This window comes from Monodelphis domestica, chromosome 2 (genome assembly GCF_027887165.1).
Source record: "Monodelphis domestica isolate mMonDom1 chromosome 2, mMonDom1.pri, whole genome shotgun sequence".
In the NCBI taxonomy this organism is placed as follows: Eukaryota; Metazoa; Chordata; class Mammalia; order Didelphimorphia; family Didelphidae; genus Monodelphis; species Monodelphis domestica.
In genome coordinates, this window is record NC_077228.1 from 122,047,420 (window position 1) to 122,068,689 (window position 21,270).

The 21,270-nt window shown below is 37.0% G+C and overlaps 1 protein-coding gene across 3 annotated transcripts in view; it reads right to left on the bottom strand.

The window, feature by feature from the left end:
- PTPN14 (protein tyrosine phosphatase non-receptor type 14) overlaps positions 1-21,270 on the bottom strand; it is a 279,017-nt gene that overhangs the window by 164,563 nt on the left and 93,184 nt on the right. The window lies entirely within an intron of this gene.

Here is a 21,270-nt window from a genome sequence, read left to right on the forward strand (position 1 = left end):
GACCCTCCAAAAAGCGGGAAAAACCCAAACTAGATCATACCCAATGTTCTCTCTCCCTTTCCTATATACAAACCATAAAAAGACAAACACAAAAGCACCTGGAGAGTCCAAGTCTGCCTCCAGGCAAAAGACAAGATCACCAAGGCAAAAGACTTAACAGACTACATACCACAGGACCACACCTGCTTCCAGGTAAATCAACAAAGCACACCTTTAATTCTCTCTCCATTTTATAAAGTAGGAGAAGGTGGAGTTGGGTGATGTGTTCAGAGTGAAGAAATATATGATAAAAAGGGAAAAGACCACTTTCCATTCACTACTCTACAAATGTAAGTTCCTTGCAATAAAGACTTCAGGAATAAAGCTGACTCTCCATCTTCTTTTTCTGCAGCCTAGGAGCAGCACATCCTGACTTGGTATTCTGTAGCATCTCAAGAACCACTTGGAGACTGAATGCAAACACAAGCAATGGTCTTGGAATAAAATCCCAAACTAATAACTCTGTACAAGGTCATAGGATCACAGTTCCAGAGCCAGAAGAGAACAAAGCCACCATCTAAGTCCAACTTCCTCATTTTTAATGATAAGGAAAATGAAGTCCAGGGAATTCAGTAAAGTTAAAATGCCCTGAGGGGAAGGGAGAGGTGGCATGTGCTGGTCAAAACATCACCCTTATCTTGTTTGTATACAGTTGTTTGCACATGGTTCCCCCATTAGTCTGTGAGCTCCTCCAGAGCACAGACTGTTTTTTACCTTTCCTCATATATTCAGCATTTAGCACACAGTGTATATAGTTAATTAAATGTTTGTTGACTTGACCACTATCTCCCTTTAGACCTTGATCAGAGGACTCTGAATCAAAAGCATTGAGAATAGTAGAGCCCCTAAGATCACAGATTCTGTTTCTAGCCCAACCCCTACAGCCATCATCTGGGGAAGCATCTTTTATAGAGAAGGAGCCAGGAATACCAACCAACTGCCAAATACCTGCTATCTGGAGCAACAAACACAAGCTAACTGAAACAGCAAGACACCCTAAAAAAGACAAGAGGCAGCATTTGCCAAGCAAGTCAAACCACCTTGACCACCACTTTCCATCAGAACCAGATAGTTAGCCGAGAACTCAGAGTCCCCAAATCCTAGTAGTAGAAGCCTTACCACTACCATCAGTTCTTTATGCAACATCTGGAAGAGCCTAGCCACCAATTCTGTAATTCTACCTCCTCAGGAGACCCAGCCACCAAAGACCCAAAAAAGAACTTTCTTGCCACCAAATTCCTTGGCACTTTTCAGTTGATTTCATACCAAAACCTTATACAATTCTATCAGGAAATTGCATGAACGAAAATCCATTATATCAATTTGGTCTTTGGCCCCTTAGGGCCATGGAACCTTTCCATCTGACTGCTATCTTAAAACAACAACAACAACAAAAAAAAAAAAACCAAGTGTTCTCTCCTTTATTAGAATGTGAACCACTTGAGAGTAGGGATTGCTTTTTCTATTTGTATATGTAGAACTTTGTACATAATATAATTAATAATATAATAAATAAATATTTAATATTTAATGGGGGCAGCTGGGTAGCTCAGTGGATTGAGAGTCAGATTTAGAGACCGGAGGTCCTGGGTTCAAATCTGATCCCAGACACTTCCTAACTGTGTGACCCTGGGTAACACACTTAATCCCATTGCCTAGCTCTTACCACTCTTCTTGCCTTAGAACCAATATACAGAATTGATTCTAAGAGGGAAGGTAAGGGTTTAAAATAAGAAATGCTTAATGAGTGTTTGAATAATATTTAGTAAGTATTTTTAAAATGTTTCCTATTTATTTATTTATTACATGGATTGCCCAAGTCCCTCCTGGTGAAAGAGGCAAAGCTGTTAGTTGAACCTACATCTTATAAATTCCAGGTTTAAGTATGCTTTGTCATGTACCACAGTTCTCTTTTCTATTCTTTCCTAAAATCAAGTCAGTAGGCATTTCTTAAACATCTACTATGTGCCAAGGACTACAATAAGTGCAAGGGAAACCAAACTTAAAGGTCTCCTTACAGCAAGCTGATTAGTCTGTTAGGAGTAAGCCTCAAAAAAAGTGAAGACTTCATAAGTCATAAGGAATCTAAGCATAAAAGGAGGGCAAGTGAATACAAGTCTTCATTCTAAATCAAGATGAACAGTTCCATATCAGCCTCTGATAATGTAATGGTGCCATGTGAGTTGTATTTTTTTTAAAGTATTATAAGCAAGTAATGCAATCATTCCTACAAAGCCAAGTAGTTGAATCAGAAGAAAGAAGGAATGAAAACAGGTATGAACTCGTGCCAGCTGTTAAAGTGTTGTGTAATCTGAACTGATGCAATGAAATGTTAATTACTATGCAGGAAAATAAAACTTCCAAAGAGGAATAGCTAAACTACTTAAGAGAAGGAGTGGACCCATATGCTTGTGAATGTTTTCAAACAATAACACATATACACTCACCATTACAACCTGGTATTCCTTTTGTTTTTACATCACAATTTTTTTCTGGATAATACAACCACCAGAGTGTCTTCCCTTTTACCCTACCTTCTGTTTTAGTATCAGAAATAGTATGGGTTTCATGGCAGAAGAGAGGTGAGGGTTAGGCAATTGGGGTTAAGTGACTTACCTAGGGTCACACAGGTAGGAAGTGTCTCAGACTGGATTTGAACTCAGGACCAACAACTATCTTTCAGTTTGGCTTTCTATACACTGAGTCACATAATTGCCCTGATATATGCATCTTTAAGGACTTGAAACCAAATGTCAAATGCCTTTAGTTCTTAAATAGTGTTCTCATAACAACAAATTAACTTTAATATGGTACATTCTCTGGCATAGTGGATAGAGCACTGGATTTAGAACTAAGGAAAACCTGGGTTCAAATATTGCCCCAGAAGTTTATTACTTGTATGACCAAGTCCAAGTTATTTAACCTCTCTGTATCTCAGTTCTCTCATCAGCAAAAGAAAGGGTTCAGACTCACTGATCTCTATGATCCCTTTCAGTTCTAAATCTATGATGTAAAAACCCTTTTACACAAAGTTCATTTAGGGCTGGGTTTCTTAATCTGGAATCCATAAATTTGGATTTTTTTTAATTCTGATAACTGTATTTCAATACAAGTGGCACCCTTCATAATCCTATATATTTTAAGCATTTAAAAACATTCTTTTGAGAAGTGGGTCCATGGACTTCACCCAAATGTCTAAGGGGTTCATGATGAAAAAAGGTTAAGAATCCCTGCCTTACACCAACCTCCTAATTAAAGAACAAATGCCCTTTACAACATGTACAGAAAGTGGTCTTTGGACCTCTGCTTGGAAACCTCAATTAATAAAACACACTTCTTCGTTTTCTTATATAGCCACATTAAAAAAGCATGGCAGCAATCTAAATTAGACTCCTTTGTTTTTTGGTTGCTCCTATGGAAATTATGAGGAAGGAGGAACCAAGATAGCAAAATAGCAGGAAGAAGTATAGACAATTAAATACATACACCCCCTTCCAAAACTGTTCCAAACAGATCTAGAAAACCAGACCCAATCCTGATTGGAAAAACCAAGATAAAGGCAGAGTGAGTCACACAATGAGTCATACACATATTTCCAATCCAACTCCACAATGGGAAACAGAGAGGTCTGAGGCTCTGACAGCTGGGTCTAGCCAGAATCACACAGCTCAAAAATCTTGCAGGGAACTAAAGAGCACTGATGCACATGGGCAAGACAAGAATACAGACCCATACTGGAGCACTGTGACCTTGAGCAGGATGCAGGATACAGGTGCCAACTGGCAACTCTGTTATTCACTACCTAGTTCTGGATCATAGATCCAGGGCAGCCTGAGGAAGGGATCTATGCCCAGAGATGATGTTCAGAGGAGACTGAATGTCCATAGATGGCATTCAGGTAAAGAGTCATCATTGTCATAAGCCCTAGGTTGTATAATGAATAATAAGCTCAGAATCAACCAACAGTCCTGTGATTTTGATCCCAGGAGCAGGGCAAGAACTCAGTTCCAGCTTCTAGCCTAGACTGAAGTTAAAACAGAATAACCAGAGCAGAAACCAGCTGAGTTTTCCAGATGACTTATAGTGACAGTTCAGCAGCAACATACTAAAATTCCAAAGGAGACAAGTCCCAAAGGCTTTTCCCAAACCCAAGTCAAGAACTTTTAGAGCTCAGACCAAGAAAGCAATCAAATGTGTGCTATCATTACCACTTTGGGAAGTACTAAAAGCATTTAGGACCCTTTACCTATACCTGAGATCCTGGAATAATACAACACTCAATACACAAGAAAGTGCCAGTAGGAATAGTCCAGATATTCCCTCCAGAAGTACACAAAGCCTGGTCCTGATGATCAAATCCAAAGTCAGGAAGTAGACTAGAAGAATGAACAAACAAAAAAGAATCCCACCATAGAAAGTTATTATGGTGACAGGAATCCTCAAGAAACAAATCCAAAACTCCAAAACCTCTACAAGAAAAGCCTCAACAACATCAACAACAACAACAAAACACAATTTGGGCACAAATTCAACTAAAAATTTTTGGAAGAGATAAAGCAAGACTTAAAAAAACAAGCTTTCATAATGTTTTTATAAATCAAATGAGAGTACTAGGGAAAGAATGGAGAAGAAATATGGGTCAAAAGAAAGAAGTGGATTGGGAATTAACAGTTTGGCAGTAATTGCCTCCATTTTTGGTTCTGTACATCAGTAGATACTTTTTTTTTCTTCTCTTTCTCAAACTGAAGCCCTTACAAGGATAGAATAAACTCCCTGAAATTTGTGGTTGGTTGTTGTTCAGTCAGGGTTGACTGTGACTCTCTACTTGGTGTTTTCTTGGCAAAAATACTGGAATGTGTTACCATTTCCTTCTCCAGTTCAATTTTACAAAAAAGGAAAATGAGGCAAATAAGTTTAAGTGGCTTCCGCCTGGTCATAGAGCTAGTGTATAGCCCAGATTTGAACAGACGCCAGGCCCAGCTTTCTATCCACTTCAGCAGAAGACAACAGAAAATACTAAAGCAAAGTCAAAAGATTGAAACAATTAAAAATGTAAGCTATCTCACAGGAAAAAAAAAACTGACCTGAAAGACTGATCAAGGAGGGGGAAATTTTTTTTTATTATTTGAAAAAAAGAGCCTAGATCTCATTTCATTAAGTCATAAGATAACCTAGATCTCTTAGAATAAGAGAAGCCTGAGAGTCACTCTGTTATATCTTGATGATCTTAAAAGAAAAAGGGAAAGTGAAGAGAAGAGAAAAACAAAGGAGGGAAATATAGAGAGAGGCCAATTAGAGGAAAATCATCTAATAAGTTTAAGGTGTATAAGTAGTAGTCTATTCAAACAAGGGGAAAGAGGTGAGGGAAGTAGCTGACACTTCAACTTCAACCTTATTTTCATCTAAAATTGTCAAAGGAGTAAAGAATTATGAGGTACACAGTTACAAAAATATAGTTACAGGTACAAAAATATATTTCACTCCATTGGGAAATAAGAGGCCAAGGGGAAAAGGAAGAAGAATTTGAGGGAAGATGAATTAAGAGAATTAGTCCTAAGTGAAACAAACTCTAAGAATGTACAAAAACATTTATAGCTCTTTTTGAAACAATAAAGAATTAGAAACTAACCTGGATACCTTTTAATTGGGGGATGACTGAACACACATGATATATAAATGTGATTGTTTTAATGATGATAAGAAATGATAAGAGAAATTGTTCTTAAGAAAACTAGAAAGACTTGAATAAACTGATGCAGAGTGAACTGAGCAGACACAGAACAATTTATACAAGGATACTAAATACAGTAAAAATCAAATGATTTTGATAGACTTGGGAATTCTAATCAGCAAAACAGCCAACCAGATTCTAGATGACTAATGGTGAAACATGCTACTTTCTTCCTGATAGAGAACTGAAAGACAGAATAAAAACTGAGTCTTTTTAAAAACATGGCCAACATGAACATTTGTTTTAGTTGACTATACTTGAGTAAATTTTTTGAAAGATAGGGGAAAACAATCTGGAGAGGAGTGAAGGGACCAAAAAGAATTAAATACAAGTTTTACTGAATGGAACTTTGTCTTATTTTTGGAGCCCTCAGTATCAGTGGTTTATGCTTTCTTCTAATGATTTATTTTTTATCATCTTAGAAGGCTTCCAAAGACTGAAGATCTACCCAGATTGAAACAGGTTTCTCCACCCTTTGATGTTAGTTTATTTCTTGATTTTATGTCCTTCTCAAAATAGGGAGAAGGAGGTTTTTCTCTGGTCAAAATCCAAAGCAATCAGGCTTAGCAATTTATATATTTGCATAATAAAGAAAAGAATGTAGGCAAGGTAGGTGGAAAACAATGACCAGGCCTCCTTACCTAACCTTTTGCTCAGTTGGAAATTCATTTGCATTCTAAATCTGAGAAGACCTGAATAGAGTAGCTAACCCTAAATTGACAGTTATTAGTTATTTCCCTTCTAAGGACACTTCCAGATCTCATTTGGGATTTTCATGGCAAAGATACTGGAGGTGCTTGTCATTTTCTTCTCCAACTCATTTTGCATATGAGGAAACTGAGGCAAAAAGAGGGTTAAATGACTTGCCTAAGGTCACATAGGTAGGAAGTGAGACCACATTTTAATTCAGGACCTCCAGACTCCAGGGCCAGCACTGTACCCACCATGTCATTGAGCCACCTCCAACCTTAACCATAGATTAATGTTTATTTTTCATTCCTGTCAAATGCAGTGACATTGCTATTATTACTTCTACTTCAGAGAATACAAGTATTTTAGAGCTAAAAAGGAAATGGAGAGGTCAACTATAAGAAAAGTAGTGGTATTGTTATTATTACTTATACTTCAGAGAAAAAAAGCAAGTATTTTAGAGCTAAAAATGAACTTGAAAGGTCATCTCTAGTCAGTCATCTCATTTTACAAAGAATCTAAGACCCAGAGAATCAAATCAAGCCAAAAAGCATTTATATAAAAGCATTATGTGCCAGGTCTTAGGAAGTAAAAAAATGTTAAAAATAAATCTTTGCCCTCAGAGAGAATGAGTTCTAATGCAGTAAACATACTGGGAATCTTGAAGGGGTGGAGGAGGAAGAGGTGGTACCCAGAGGAAAAGAATTCCAAGGGAGGAATGAAGAAGTAACCTTGGCTGGTCTGAGCACTTTCTTAAAAATGAAGGTTCCAGGAGGAATAAAGCAATAAGAGGAAGGGGACAGAGGGGAAAAGTGAGAAAACATCTGGAACATGGTGAAGAAATTAGTCCCAGAATACAAAGAGTAGAAATCAGAAAATTAACAGAAGTAAACATGATTGAAGAAGTGATAGATGCTATTTGTTTACAGTCACAAATTCTGACTGTCATTCCAGTGCTCTTTCTATTATACTTTGAAATCCTACTTTTGATGATGAGATTCAAGGTCAAGAGGTTTGTTAGAATATGGACTGACTGATAACAAAATGTTAAAAGTCTATAATAATTTTCTCAAATCTTTTCTTTTAACTGATCTAACCTAAGTCATTTTTGATTCTTTACAATTTGCAATTCCCCTTCCTTCTCAACATCCTAAGGAGAAAAAAAAAATAAAACAAATATTTATTGTTCAAGGAAACCTAGGTTCTAACCATTTATTTTGCTTAAGGTCTTTCTTAAGAACTAATAGTTTACTTCTGGCCAGAAATCCAGTGCATTCTCTATTTTTAAAAAAAATTAGCTCATCAGGGATATCTGCAAAATAAATCCACCTAATATACGTTACAAACAGAGACAACTCTAGAATATCAGTTGATAAACTAGTGTGGCCAGAGGAAATTTTGTGGATGAATTATATGCATATAGGAGGATTGATTAAAAGAAATGGGAGAAGATTTCATCAAAAATAAAGGTCAATTCAGCACATTGGTAAAATGAAATATTTGTACATAGCAATATTGTGATAATACATATTTTTACTTTTAATATTTTAGAGAATTACTGTCATCATTAAAATTTCCTTATGGAACGCTGAAGTGTCTTGGATCACAGTTTAAGAAGTACTACTATAGACAGTTTTACATAAAAAAAATCTATTACATAGTTTTTGAAAATCATTTAAATAAATACCACATTTCAATCATCATTCAAAAAAACTTTGCGATCCAATTTTGTTTCCAAATTTTCCAACTTTTGGTGGAGGTGTTGGGAAAAATGAGGAAACTGGTTACTTTTTCCCATTAAACTATTTTATTCAAGACTTCCCATCTCTAACTTTACTGTTGATGACTAACGTCTTTGATTACAATAAGCTACATTCATGCCTTTAAATGTTTTTAAATTGTAAATTATTTACTTACCCCTTATTTATAAAGCTTAGTGTCTAATAATACCAATATTTATGAGGAAGTAGCAAAAAAATATTTTACTATTAAAGCAGTGGAGTTGGAGGTACTGGGGGCTGGAGGGTGGGGATGGGCTTGGAGGTTGATTCCCAGCTCTGTTGCTTTGCGAATTTTAGATTTACTTCACCCTGCTTAGTCTTTAGAATTCTAGCAACCAGAAATGTATACACCCCCACTTAAGGATTAACTGTAGGGGAGGATGGCCTATGACTGGCATTTGCTAGCAAGTGACAAATCAGAAACAACTGACTGACCCCCTGGGCTGTCCTAAGCCAAGCTTAAGCCATCATTGGTACATGTGAGACACAGGAAGTGATGTAAAGAACCACCTATATATTTTGCATCATTTCCTGTGAGCTCTCTTGGCGGCTTTGGGAGCTCTTGGCGATATTTGGCTTTTTGCATGGCTTGTCGGTGAGGTTACAGGGAGAAGCTTTGTAGTGTGATTTAGGTGAGACTTCTTCCCTTAGTGACCTTGGTGAGTAAACCAAAGCTGATTCCTCCTTTCCTTGACCTCCTGAAAGGCACTATCCTGAAAGGCCCCTCATCTTGGAGGAGGCCTCCTGGCTGGAAGCCAAGCTAGATTTAATCTTCTGAGAATCCTCTTGGCTGAGGCTAGGCTGGAGAAAATCTTATACCCTTTCCCTCTTCTTAATTTCTTCCTTCTATTGTAATTAAACCATCATAAAATCCCAAACGGACTTGAGTATTTTATTGGGATTGCATTTAAATCCCTGGTGACCACTAATATAATATATTCGGTCAACAACCATAAATTTTACCCTTACCAGTCTACTGTGTGACTTTGGGCAAGTCATTCAAAACTCTGTGGGCTTCAATTTCTTCATCTTTTATAAAATGAGGAGATTGGCCAAGATGACCTTTATGGCCCTTCTTGTGCCAAATCTAGGATTCTATTAAAAAGTTATATTGTCATCTCCCACTTCGAAGTAATATATTTCTCTAGAAACAGCTTTGCTTACTGCATAGAAGGCCAACCTTGAAGTCAGGAAGATCTGAGTTCAAGTTTCACCTCTAAAACAAATTGGGTACCTGACCCTAGCAAGTTCTCTCAGTTCTTACAATCAACTCTTTACGAAGATAATAGAATTTTGACAACCAGGCATTCTCCATTTTGCTGAAACCATAGATCCCAAATTTTTAAAAGAGAGGTCATGGGAGAAAGAGCCCTTGAATCTGCCTTGTCTTCCCTTCTATCTCTGAAGTTTAAAATTCCATGAGAAAACAAAATTTTCATCTTGGGTGGGGTTAGAACCAGCCAGCAAAAAATGGAAAAGCAAAGACACCCTGTTGACCTTCTGTACTTTTACATGTCATGAAATTTGGGAAGTGCTATGACCTTCCTTCATAGTTTCTACTGGCCCAGTTTGCACAGGATGCATGCTTAGGGACAGCTACGAGAGAGTTTAAGCAACTCTCCCTCACCATGGTTACCTTATGTATCACTGAGTCATAATTCTCATAGCAATGGCATTAAGATTAGACTTCAAAAAATATGATGTGAAAACATCCAGGCGAGTGATGACTGTGGTTTACTTTCAGTAATATGGAGTTGTACTTCCTTACAGTTAGATAATATTCTCTGTTAAACAATCATTCATTGAGAACTAAATAAAAGTTGGTGATATTTCCCAAAATAAAAACAAAAGCCAAACTTTCTTCTCACCAAGGTCCATGTGAAATGTTTAGATAAGAGCACAATACAAGGTACCTTAAGGGAATGATAAGGTCCTAAAGCTGAGGGAAAGGTTCCAGAGTTTGAAATTATGCAAAGACTATATGACATTATAAAAGATTTTGGGCAAAAGACTATGTGGGCTATGATGAACAAAGGTAAAAAAAAAACCAACAAAACAACAGAAGGAAATAGAAGATAACAAGCATTTGGGTATGGTAAATAGGAGAGAATATGAAGGCTCCTCTAATTTACAATCAAAAGGCAAGATAGTCTTTTGTGTGGAGTAAAATATAATATATTAATATAATATAAACTCTTGCCCTTCTATATCTGGGTTCATCCTACCTTTCTCATCTAATTGCTTATAACTCCTTTTATTATGACTAAAAAGATCACCAGCTGTGCCCCAAACTTGATATATCATCTGTCCGAATTTGTTGTTGTTCAGTCACTTTTCAACAATGTCCAACTCTTCATGACCCCTTTTTGGAGTTTTCTTGGCAAAGATACTGGAGTGGTTTTCCTTGTCCTTCTCCAGTTTGTTTTATAGTTGAAGAAACTGAGATAAACAGAGTTAAGTGACATTACCAGGGTCATAAAGCTAGTAAATGCCTGAGTCCAAATTTGATGTTGGGTCTTCCTGACTCCAGGCTCAGCTGTGCCACTGAGCTGCCCCTGGGAGAGTGTCTTCCTTCAGCAATTCCTTCCAGGCTCATTTCAGGTTCCATATTTTAAGTGAAATCTCTGCAATATGGCTTCTGATCTTATTATTCTAAAAAAAATGCTCTCTCCAATATTTTCAATATTCTCTTAATCTTCTCTCTTTTCTCAATCTTCTCAGCATCTGATGCTATAATATGACCTTTTTCTGAATGGTATCTCTGTAGGGTCTTCCCTTATCTGTCTGACTACTACTTAATCTTCTGTGCTAGGCCTTTATATAGATCATACCACTAACTTTGGGTTTCTCCCAAGGTTCAAGCATGGGCCCTCTTCTTTATCGATATAGTCTCTATCAGTAGTGTCAAACACAAATGAGACCCAAGACACTCTCAAATGTGGCCCAAATCTGATTAAATGTAAATGTGGGGGAGGTTGTGTTGTTCAGAGAGCCCGGCCTTGAGTATGGAGAATATGGGTTCAAATCTGGCCTCAGACATTTCCTAGATGTGTGACCCTGGGTAAGTCACTTGACTCCAACCAACTGCCTAGCCCTTACTGCTCTTCTGCTTTAGAACTGATATTTACCAATATTTAGGGTCAATTCTAAAACAGAAGATAAGCATTTTAAAAATGATTTGGGAGCTATTTAATGGATTAATGTAAAATATAATAAAGCATAGGTACTGCTAATATGTGTTTTCTAAGTCAACATGAGCCCTTGGGGCATAATTTAGTGGTCTTCCTTCCTGTTTGAGTTTGACACCACTAGTCTATATTATCTTTGCTTAGTAATCTCATCAGCTCCCGTAGAGTCAGTTATCTTCACTATACAGATGATTCACAGATCTGTATAGCTAACTCTAACCTCTTCTGATGCTCCATCCAGTCTTGTATCACCAATTGCATAATGGTCATCTCAAACTAGATGTCCAACAGACATCTCCAATTCAAAATACTCCATTCTTCCCTAAAGTTATTGTTATTATTATTATTATTATATTATTATTATTATTATTATTACCAACTCCAAATCATCCAGGTTTGCAACGTAGGTGTCATCTAGCCCCTCATTCTCTCTCACCCCCATATCCAATCAATTGCCAAGTCTTGTTTTTACTTTCACAATATTTATCTATATGTTCCCCTTTTCTCTACTCACATAGCTACCAACCACCCTGATGAAAGCCCCCATTATTTCACATCTTGATTAATGCAATAACCTTCTTGGTTTTCCTACCTGAAATCTCTTCTCATTCCTATCCATTCTTAAAGCCCAGGTCCTACTACGTCACCCCTTCCCTACTCATTAAAATTGAGTAGTTTCCTATTATGTCCAGAATTGAATATAAAATCCTGTTTGACTTTTTAAGTCTTTCATAACCTGTCCCCTTTCTCCTTTCCAGGTCTCTTACTATCCTAAATACTTATCAATCTAGAGACACCTGTCTCTTCCCAGCTTCCTGAATTTTTATTGGCTGTTCCCCATGCCTGTAAATGTCTTCCTCTTCACCTCTACCCTGCTGGCTTCCCTAACTTTCTTCAAATCTTATCTAAAATTCCACCTCCAGCCCAGTCTTGCCTTTTCCCCTCCATATACACCTTTTGCTAGTGCCTTCTTTCTATGATTATCTCCCACTTACTAGCTGTGTATATATTTTGTATGTACATATTTGCTTGCATGTTGTCTTCCCTATTAGAATGTTCCTTGAGGGCAGGGACAGTGTTTGCCTCTCTTAGCATAGTGCCATAGTTAATATCGTAAATGCCTGCTGATTTGATTTGACTCAACATGTTCCAAAACAAAATTCATCATCTTTTCTCCTAAGCCCATCCCTCTTCCAAACTTTTCTATTACTATTCAGGGCACAGCCTCTCAATCACTGTCACTCACTCCATATTCCCTGTCTACTGCCAAGTCTTGACTTTCTATCTTCAGTTCTTTTTATGTGCCCCTTTCTATTTCATTATTTACACAACTTCCACATATGTGTAGGAACTCATCCCCTACTACAATTGCTTTATGGTTTATCCCCCTGTCTCATAAGTCCCTACTCCTACTATCCCCTCAGCTGCCAAAGTGATCTCCATCTCCCAACCCTATGCCTTTTCATTGAGTGGAATTTTCTCCCTTCCTCATCTCCATCTTTGCCTCTTAGCTTCCTTCAAGATTTAGCTCAATTAATAACTTCTGTAAGAGGCTTTACCCAGTCTGGTCCCACTCTCTTTCTCTCCAACCTATCCACTGCAAATACCTTTCCTGTGAAATTAACTTCCATTTACACCACATACGTCTTTTGTGTACAACTTTTTGTCAGACTATCTATATTAGAATGTAAGTACCTTAATATAAGGGTTTTTTTTTTTTAATTTTGTTTCTCTCAATTAATTGAGGAATGGGATAGGTGAAAAAGAGGGTTAGCAATAGTGATGCCAAAAAAAGGGAACTTATTGACACTTTCACATAAATCAACAGAAAGAAGTTTAGCAAGAAACAAAGATAAGCAAGATGGTTTTGAAAGTAATATGTAGAATTTATTATATACATTTTTAAAAAGCAAGGAGTGTTCAATGGAGATTCATAATTTCATATAGAATCCTCTTTGTTTTCTGATGTGTTCAGAAGTGCCTTTCTTTTGGTGTCTAAGTTCAGAATTTAAAACTTGTATTTTATATGGAAATTGTATATTGAAAATGAAAAAGAAATTTAAAGATGAATATAAGTTTCCTTGGGAGCAGAAGCCATTTTTATATCAATTCAAGATAAATAAGTGAACTATAACGAAAGATAACACCTTTAAAAACCAGAAAAGAAAAAGATCAAGTGTCTTTAACAATTATAGCTAGGGGGTTCACTTTTTTAAAATTCTAAACTTGAACAAAAAAGTAGCATCTCTACATATACAGTTGAAGGACTGTATAGAAAGCCTTTATCTTTCTTTATCTCTTTTTATTCTGTCTCTCCTCAAAAGTCTGTCTTGACTTCTGGTCACTGCCTCCCCCAACCCACACTTCCCCTTATTCTCCCCTCCCCTATATCTCATATCTCCTTCTCCTGCTATTTTTGTATTGGGTAAGATAGATTTCTATAACTAACTGAGGATGAGTATGTATGTATATGTGTGTGTGTGTGTGTGTGTGTGTGTGTGTGTGTGTGTGTGTGTATCCATCCCACATTGAACCAATTTTGATGACAGTGAGGTTCAAGCATTGCCCATCCCTACTCACAACTAATTTTCCAAAAGAGTAACAAACATAGGACAGAGTCAATGACAAAAATAAAATGGATAATTTTGATGAGATGAACTTGAAAAAATACATAACAAAATGAGGAAACTGAGATAAGAAAGGAGGAAATGAAAAATCTTTATCAGATTATTTCTGGTACATCTTGGATCTTTAAGACATAGACAATAGACAGAAATATACAAGCTATTTCCCAGTCGATAGATAAGTGGTCAAATGATACAAACAATTCTAAAAAGCATTGTAAACTATTACGAACCATGTGAACAAATGTTCCAAATCATTAAAAAGAGGATATAATTAAATAATAATTGGTAATAATACTAATAAAAACTGTGAAGTTTCACTTCACATTTAGCAAATTGGCAATAACAAAAGATGAGAGCAGTTTGTGTTATAGTTGTGGAGAAATGGGTATACATGCAATGGAGCTCTGAGTGATCCAATCATTACAGGAAGCAATAATGCTTTTAAGTAAAATGACCAAAATGGCCATATCAGTTAACTCAGGAATCACATTGTTAAAAGGCCAGTTACCAAATCCTCCTCATATGCACCAAAATACTGATAGCAACATAAAGAACTAGACACAAAACAAGATACTCATTGACTAGAGAATGGCTAAATAAATTATGACAAATGAATGGAATTGAATATTACATCATAAAGAATATGATGAATACAGAGAAGCAGCAGCAGGCATGTGTATAGTGTAAAACAAGTAAACAGAACTAGAAAAACAAAAAATCTGATTACAACAATGGTAAATGGAAATAGTAGTAAGGAATTGTAAGTAAGTAAGCAATTAAAACTGAATGCTATGAAATTATAGTGGCCAAGCTTGGCCCTAAAGACATAAGAAAACATACCTCTCTCTAGGTCTTTGCACTGTGGGGGAGGGGAGGGAGAGGAAGGGTCTGAGGGTGTGCAACAATGCATAAAATGTCAGACTTTTTTGATATGTTGGTAGTTTGTTGAGCTGGTTCCCCCATTACTACCTGTTTTATTTTTGTTATAAAGGATCACTTTCTAGAAGGGAGAAAAAGGGGGGAGGGGGGAAAATATATTGAAAAATGTAGATGATGTAAAAAAAATTAAAATTTGTTAAAAATAAAAACTGTAGTAGAAATGGTCAGTTTCACATGCAGTCTTCCAAAAAAAATTCTTTGAGTATTAAAATTTTTTGTTTGTTCATTTCATCATAAAAATGAGGGGAAAAAATGTTCAAGGCCCTGCTCTCAAAAACCTGGTCCTATTTGACCCAGATAAGAAGCCTATAAAATCCACTGGGTGTTAGAGGTTTTGCCCCCTCCCACATTTCCACCAACTACCCCAGTAGACCTGATTTGTTTCTACCCCTAGCTGCTCCTTCTACTGTATATTCTGTCAGTACAATTTGCTTTCCTTCTCTCTGCTAGCTTCCTTCTTATTCTGTGTTGGGTCTTGCAGTGCTGTCACTTCTTTGTATGGAACACAAGGTCTCAATCTTCACTCTGACTACATTAAAAGAGAAGGTTTGGTTAATGAAGAGAGGAGGGTCCCCAAAAGCAAAGAAGAAGAGAGTATAATAGTTCTCCAGGCATAGAAGATGACCTATACCAATGTCTGGAGATGGGAGGATGCAGAAGAAAATCAGGAAATAGCTAGTAGTCCATTTACTGAGATGGAGTGCATGAAGAAAAAAAGTTAGGATGGAGATAAACTTTGGAAGTTCCCTAAATGTCAGGCTAAAGAGTTTGTCCTTTGGCCTATAAGACAACATGGGACCAACTAAAAACATTTTTTAGCAGAAGAGTAACAGAGTCAGACCAAGATATTATGGGGGTGCTAGGTTAAATGGCCTCTGAGGACCTCTCTAGCCATGGAATTTCAATATTCTATCAATGATTCATTTTTATTTCAATGAATGAATGGACTTGTTTCCAAATTAAACCTTTCAAAAAGCCATATTAGTGGAAGATGATTTTAACAGCAAAACTATTTATTTTATGAGAGAAATTACAGTGAATCAGGATTGTAGAAAAGCTGTAGGTCTCATGTCTCCCTGGAAGTCAGGAGGCTGCCACATGATTAGCAGCAACATGAGCTGCCCTAAGCCAAGAGCTGCTTGGAATGCTTGTCTCTTGAGTGCTGATGTAGCAGTCTGAAGAATTCTTCTAAGTCAGGAAAGCAGCTAATTCAGTATCAAGCAGTCAGTCTGGGGCACCCACAGGAAAAGAGTAATTAAGCAAGGGAGCAGCCTGGTATAATACAAAGGGCTCAATTTGGAGTCAGAGAAGCTGAGTTCCTTTGCTACTGACTATTTCTATTTCTTAAGCAAGTCAGTTCCCCTCCCTGAATTTCAGTTGCAAAATGAGAGCTTTCGGTATGGGTTGGCAGGGTAATATGACAGCAAAAAAAAAAAAAAGCCACTACTGTAATCTTAGGATTCTGCCCTCTTAAAGGGAAGCATGCAAGCCTGAATAAAAGAAATGAAGGTTCCATACATGCTGACCTACTCAGATTACATCTGGATTACTGTATCAACTTTGAGTACTACCACTTAGGAAAGATGTTCATAAACTTGAGGATCATTCAAAGTAGGAGTCTGGAAAGATGAAGGGCATCAAAGTTATAATAGCTAATGATCATCTGAAGAAACTGAATATATTTTAGAAAAAGTTTAAGAGATAAGAAATGATTATATATTAAATGCTTTTGTTATTAAAACTACAATTATTCTTGGTCCCTCAATTGGGGAGGAAGGAGAGAAAAACAAGAATTAAAGAAATGATAAATGACAGATTTGGCCATGAGGTGTTTCATTTCCATAAAAGAAAACCTTCCCATCAATAAGCTCTATAGTTAAAGTGAAATGTGCAACCTTGGAAAATAATGGCCTGCAACCATCTACCTGTGGTCTTCCCACAAAACCTAGATGCCCACATGCCTACTCTATTATAGAGGGCAATATTCTACAAGTTTGACTTTGTCTCTTTTTTACCCTGAGATTATGTGGTTCTAAGACGATGTAAACTATGTCATCTCTAAGGACATTTACAACTCTAAATAATTTCTCAGTGAGCATTTAAGAGCTCTAGATGGATCTAGTACTGTGCTAAGTACCTAAATACCAACTAAGTAACTAAATACCAAGGGGGGCAGAATGGGGGGAGAAACTGTGCCTACTCTCAAGGAATCGATAACTATGCATACACAAGATATAGGACAAGATAAACTGGAGATCATCTCAGAGGAAAAGTGCTAAGGTTAAGAGAACTAGGAAAGGCTTCATGCAGAAGTTGAGGCTTTAATTGAGACTTGAAGGAAGTCAGGGAAACCAGAAGGCAAAAATGAGGAAAAGCAAGTTCCAGATTGGGGAAGAGTCACTGAAAATGCCCAGAGTTGAGAGATGGACAATTTTGTTTCAGGAATGGCAAGGAGGTCATAAATGTATCAGAGAATGTCATGGGCAAGAGACATAAAAAGAATAGAAATGTAGGAAAAAGCCAGGTTATAAAGGACTTTAAAGGTCCCAAAACAGAACTTCATATTTGATCATGAAGATAACAGGGAGCCATTGTAGTTTATTGAATGGGGGTAGAAGGAATGACCCATGCTTTAGGAAGATAAATCTGACAACAGGGTAGAGTATAGACTGTAGAGATGGAAAGAAAGACCAATTACTTAGTAGCCTTTTATTGCAATAGTCCAGGAATGAGATGATGACGTCATATTGGTGACAGTATTTGAAGTGAGAAGGGGGAATACCCAAGAGATGTTAAGAAATGACAAGATTTGACAACTGGCTAGATAATGGGGAGCATGGATCAAGAGTTTAGAATTTCTCAGAAAGGAACATGTAGTAATCTCATTAAAATCCTCTATACCTTGAAAGAGTAAAGGAAGATGGGAGGTAGAGAAGTAAGAGACAGGAAAGAAAAGCAATCCAAGACAATTCAACCTTTCCAAAAAACAACAATAAAACCATTTCTTTAGCCAACATTGAATGACTTACATTAAACTTTAGTCCACGAAGAGAACATTGCCAACCCAGAAAACACAGGATATCCTGCTATGTGTCTTTGTTTACACATACTTAGCCTAAGTTATGACAGCTTAGCTCGGTTGATTATAGTTCCATGCAGATATTGGTCTCATCCAATAAGTTCTCTCATCATTTGTATATCACTTCCTCTTCATCTTTGGCCTACCCTCTTCCACATGTATATATACCCTTGACTATAGGCTGAGAAACTGGATGGATTCATGGAAATCCTTTCTCATTAGAAGGAAAAACAACTTCAAGGTTGATGCCTTAGTGACTATGTCACATGAGGAGGAAAGTAATTTATTACTAGTGTCCCTGCGGAAGAATAATATATCCAGAATGAAAACAAAGAAAGGAAAAAAGAAAAGTTGGAGATAGACTCATTCTGGGCATCAGAACTCAATATTCTCCTTCTTTAGCTTCAGCTACCCATCTTGCATCCACTAGCAGGGATCCCTAGATCTGTTTAAAAACAAAACAAAACCAACAAAATCCCCACCAAATCCTTCAATTCTTCCATTCTCCCTGCCCAAGAACAGACTGCTGAAGCTGACCTTCATCATGGGCAGGGGAATTATGGGAAAAATTGACCTGAGCACCATGGACTCACATACCTTCTATCCCAATACACTCCATTTTCTGTACATCCGGCTTACTACTCTCCTAAACATAACCTTCATTCCACAGACTGAATTACAGATATAAAAACAAGTCTCTGTATTTATATATGTTGCAAGCAAATCCAGAAATGAGGGGGAAATTTCACCGCCTGTTCGTCTTGGGCCTATCCCAATGTTGACAAATTAAAGCATGTTCCATAGATCTGCCCGGGCATATCCCAAAATGAGTGATCTGTGGGCAGTTCAGATATGCTAGAGAAGAAGGGAAAACAGGAGGGGTAGGGAGGAGAGGAAAAAACAGCACCAAACTGGAACAGGTAGATGTCTCAGAAGCTGGGCTAATTTCATCTCTATAAGAGGCTTCTAATGGGAGCTGGGGTGGAAAGGAGGAACAGGAGCTTTATGTAATAAATCTACATACTACAAATGATACCTGAAAGAGAATTTTAAACCATTTTTTAGACTGAGAACTAGCTTGAACAATCCTTTAAAAAGTACAGGAACATGGGGGCATTTCCCTAATTAGACTAGGAAGAGCACGGGATGCCACAGCCTTTAACTAATCACAGTTTACAATAACAAGAAGAACAAGTCTCTAAGAGATCATGAAAAATATTCACTAGGATGCCAGATAGCTTCTATGCCTCACAATCCCTAGAATAGGAGAATGAGTGCACAAAGCAAAGCAGGGAAGCAAAAATATTTTGTGCTTAATAGGATATGAGAGTAACCTTTCAAAGTTTAAGAGTTGCCTGGAGCACTGGGATGTGCCTTGGATTATATGGTCAATTTGTTTCAGAGATGGAACTTGAATACAAGTCATTTTTTACTAGTTGTGTGCCTTAGAGATCAGATCAATACAAAGGATTACAAAATAAGCCAATTACACTGAAATACTGACATACAGACATCTACATGTATATGTATATATGTGTGTAAAATTTCACGGACTCCAGGTTAAGAACCTCTGATTTAAATTAATCAAGGCAAATACCACCATTACATTAAAATATTGTTGTTGTAGTTATTTTGCAGTCATGTTCAACTTTTCATGATTCCATTTGGGGTTTTCTTGACAAAGATATTGGGATGGTTTTCCATTTCCAGCTCATTTTACAGATGGGGAAACTGAGGCAGACAGGGATAGGAAACTTGTTCAGGATCACACAGCTAATAAATGTCTGAAGTCATATTTGAACTCAGGAAGATGATTCTTCCCAACTCTGGTCAGCACTCTATATTCACCGAACCACCTAGCTGCCACATGAAACTATACTTAATATGTTTACATACTAAGGTATTATACAAGTCTTCTCATTTTTCATTATTTCTAACTTGTTTTTATTACAATGCCACAGAAAGTGACAAGACCTTCATAAGAATCACAGAATTCAGAAAGCATTTAGGGGGAAGTGGACAGATATATTGAAGAGACTTCATGGATTTTGGAAAAAAAACTGATATATTAATGGTTGGTTTAATGTCTTCATTTTCTTAATAACACAATTAACTACAAACTACTAAGTTATAACTATTGCATTGTTATATTTGTTCTGTTATATTTGTTCTCAAAATCAGCCCAGAAAAGAAAAGGACATTTTCATTGCTACCTGCCATAACTTGCAGAACACCTGAATTTGGGACTGTCAGACAAAGTTGGAGGCTAGGTGACCAAGTGGAGAGAACACTAGGTTTTGAGTAGAGAAAATCTAAAATCAAATCCTGCCAACTACCTGTGTGACCCCAGGGGAATCCATAAATCTTCCCTCAGATTTAGTTTCCTCATCTGTCAAATAAAGGACTTGATGTCATCTAAGGTTTCTTCCAACTCTAAATCTGCGATCCTGTGATCTTCCTTACCACAGCTTAAAGGCACTAAGACAGATCTCCCACACAGGAGGAAACAAGGAGATAATGAGAAATTTGGCAAAACTAGAGGATTATTCTCAGAGAGTAGCCAAGAATAACCCTTCTAGTCCTGTTTTTCTTTGCAGCAGGATGGGAGAAAGAAGTCCTATCCACACAATAAATTGAACCCCTTTCCTTTCCCCCAGATTTGTTGTCAGTTTTTTATCTGCCTCAATTCAAAAAGTTCTATAGCTCCAACAATACCACTACTAGATCTATATCCTAAAGAGATCAAAGCTAGGGGGAAAGAATCTAGGTGTGTGAAAATATTTATAGCAGCTCTTTTTACAGTGGCAAAGAACTGGAAAGTGAAGAGATATCCATTGAGGAACAGCTGAATAAGTTGTGGTATATGACTGTAATGGAACACTATTATACCATTAGAAAATGATGAAAATAATTTTTTTTAAAACCCTGGAATGATTTAAATGAAGTGATGCAAAATGAAATGAGCAGAACCAGGAGAATGTTGTACATGGTAACAGCAATAAAGTACAATGATCAACTCTGAATGACAACTATTATCAGTAATGCAAGAATTTAGGACAACTCCAAAGGTCTCACAACAAAAAGGATATCTACCACCATACATAAAATGAATTAATGGAATCTCAAATGTACATTGAAGCATACCATTCTTCTCTTTAGTTCCCCCATAAATTATTCTCTAGTATTAATGAAATAT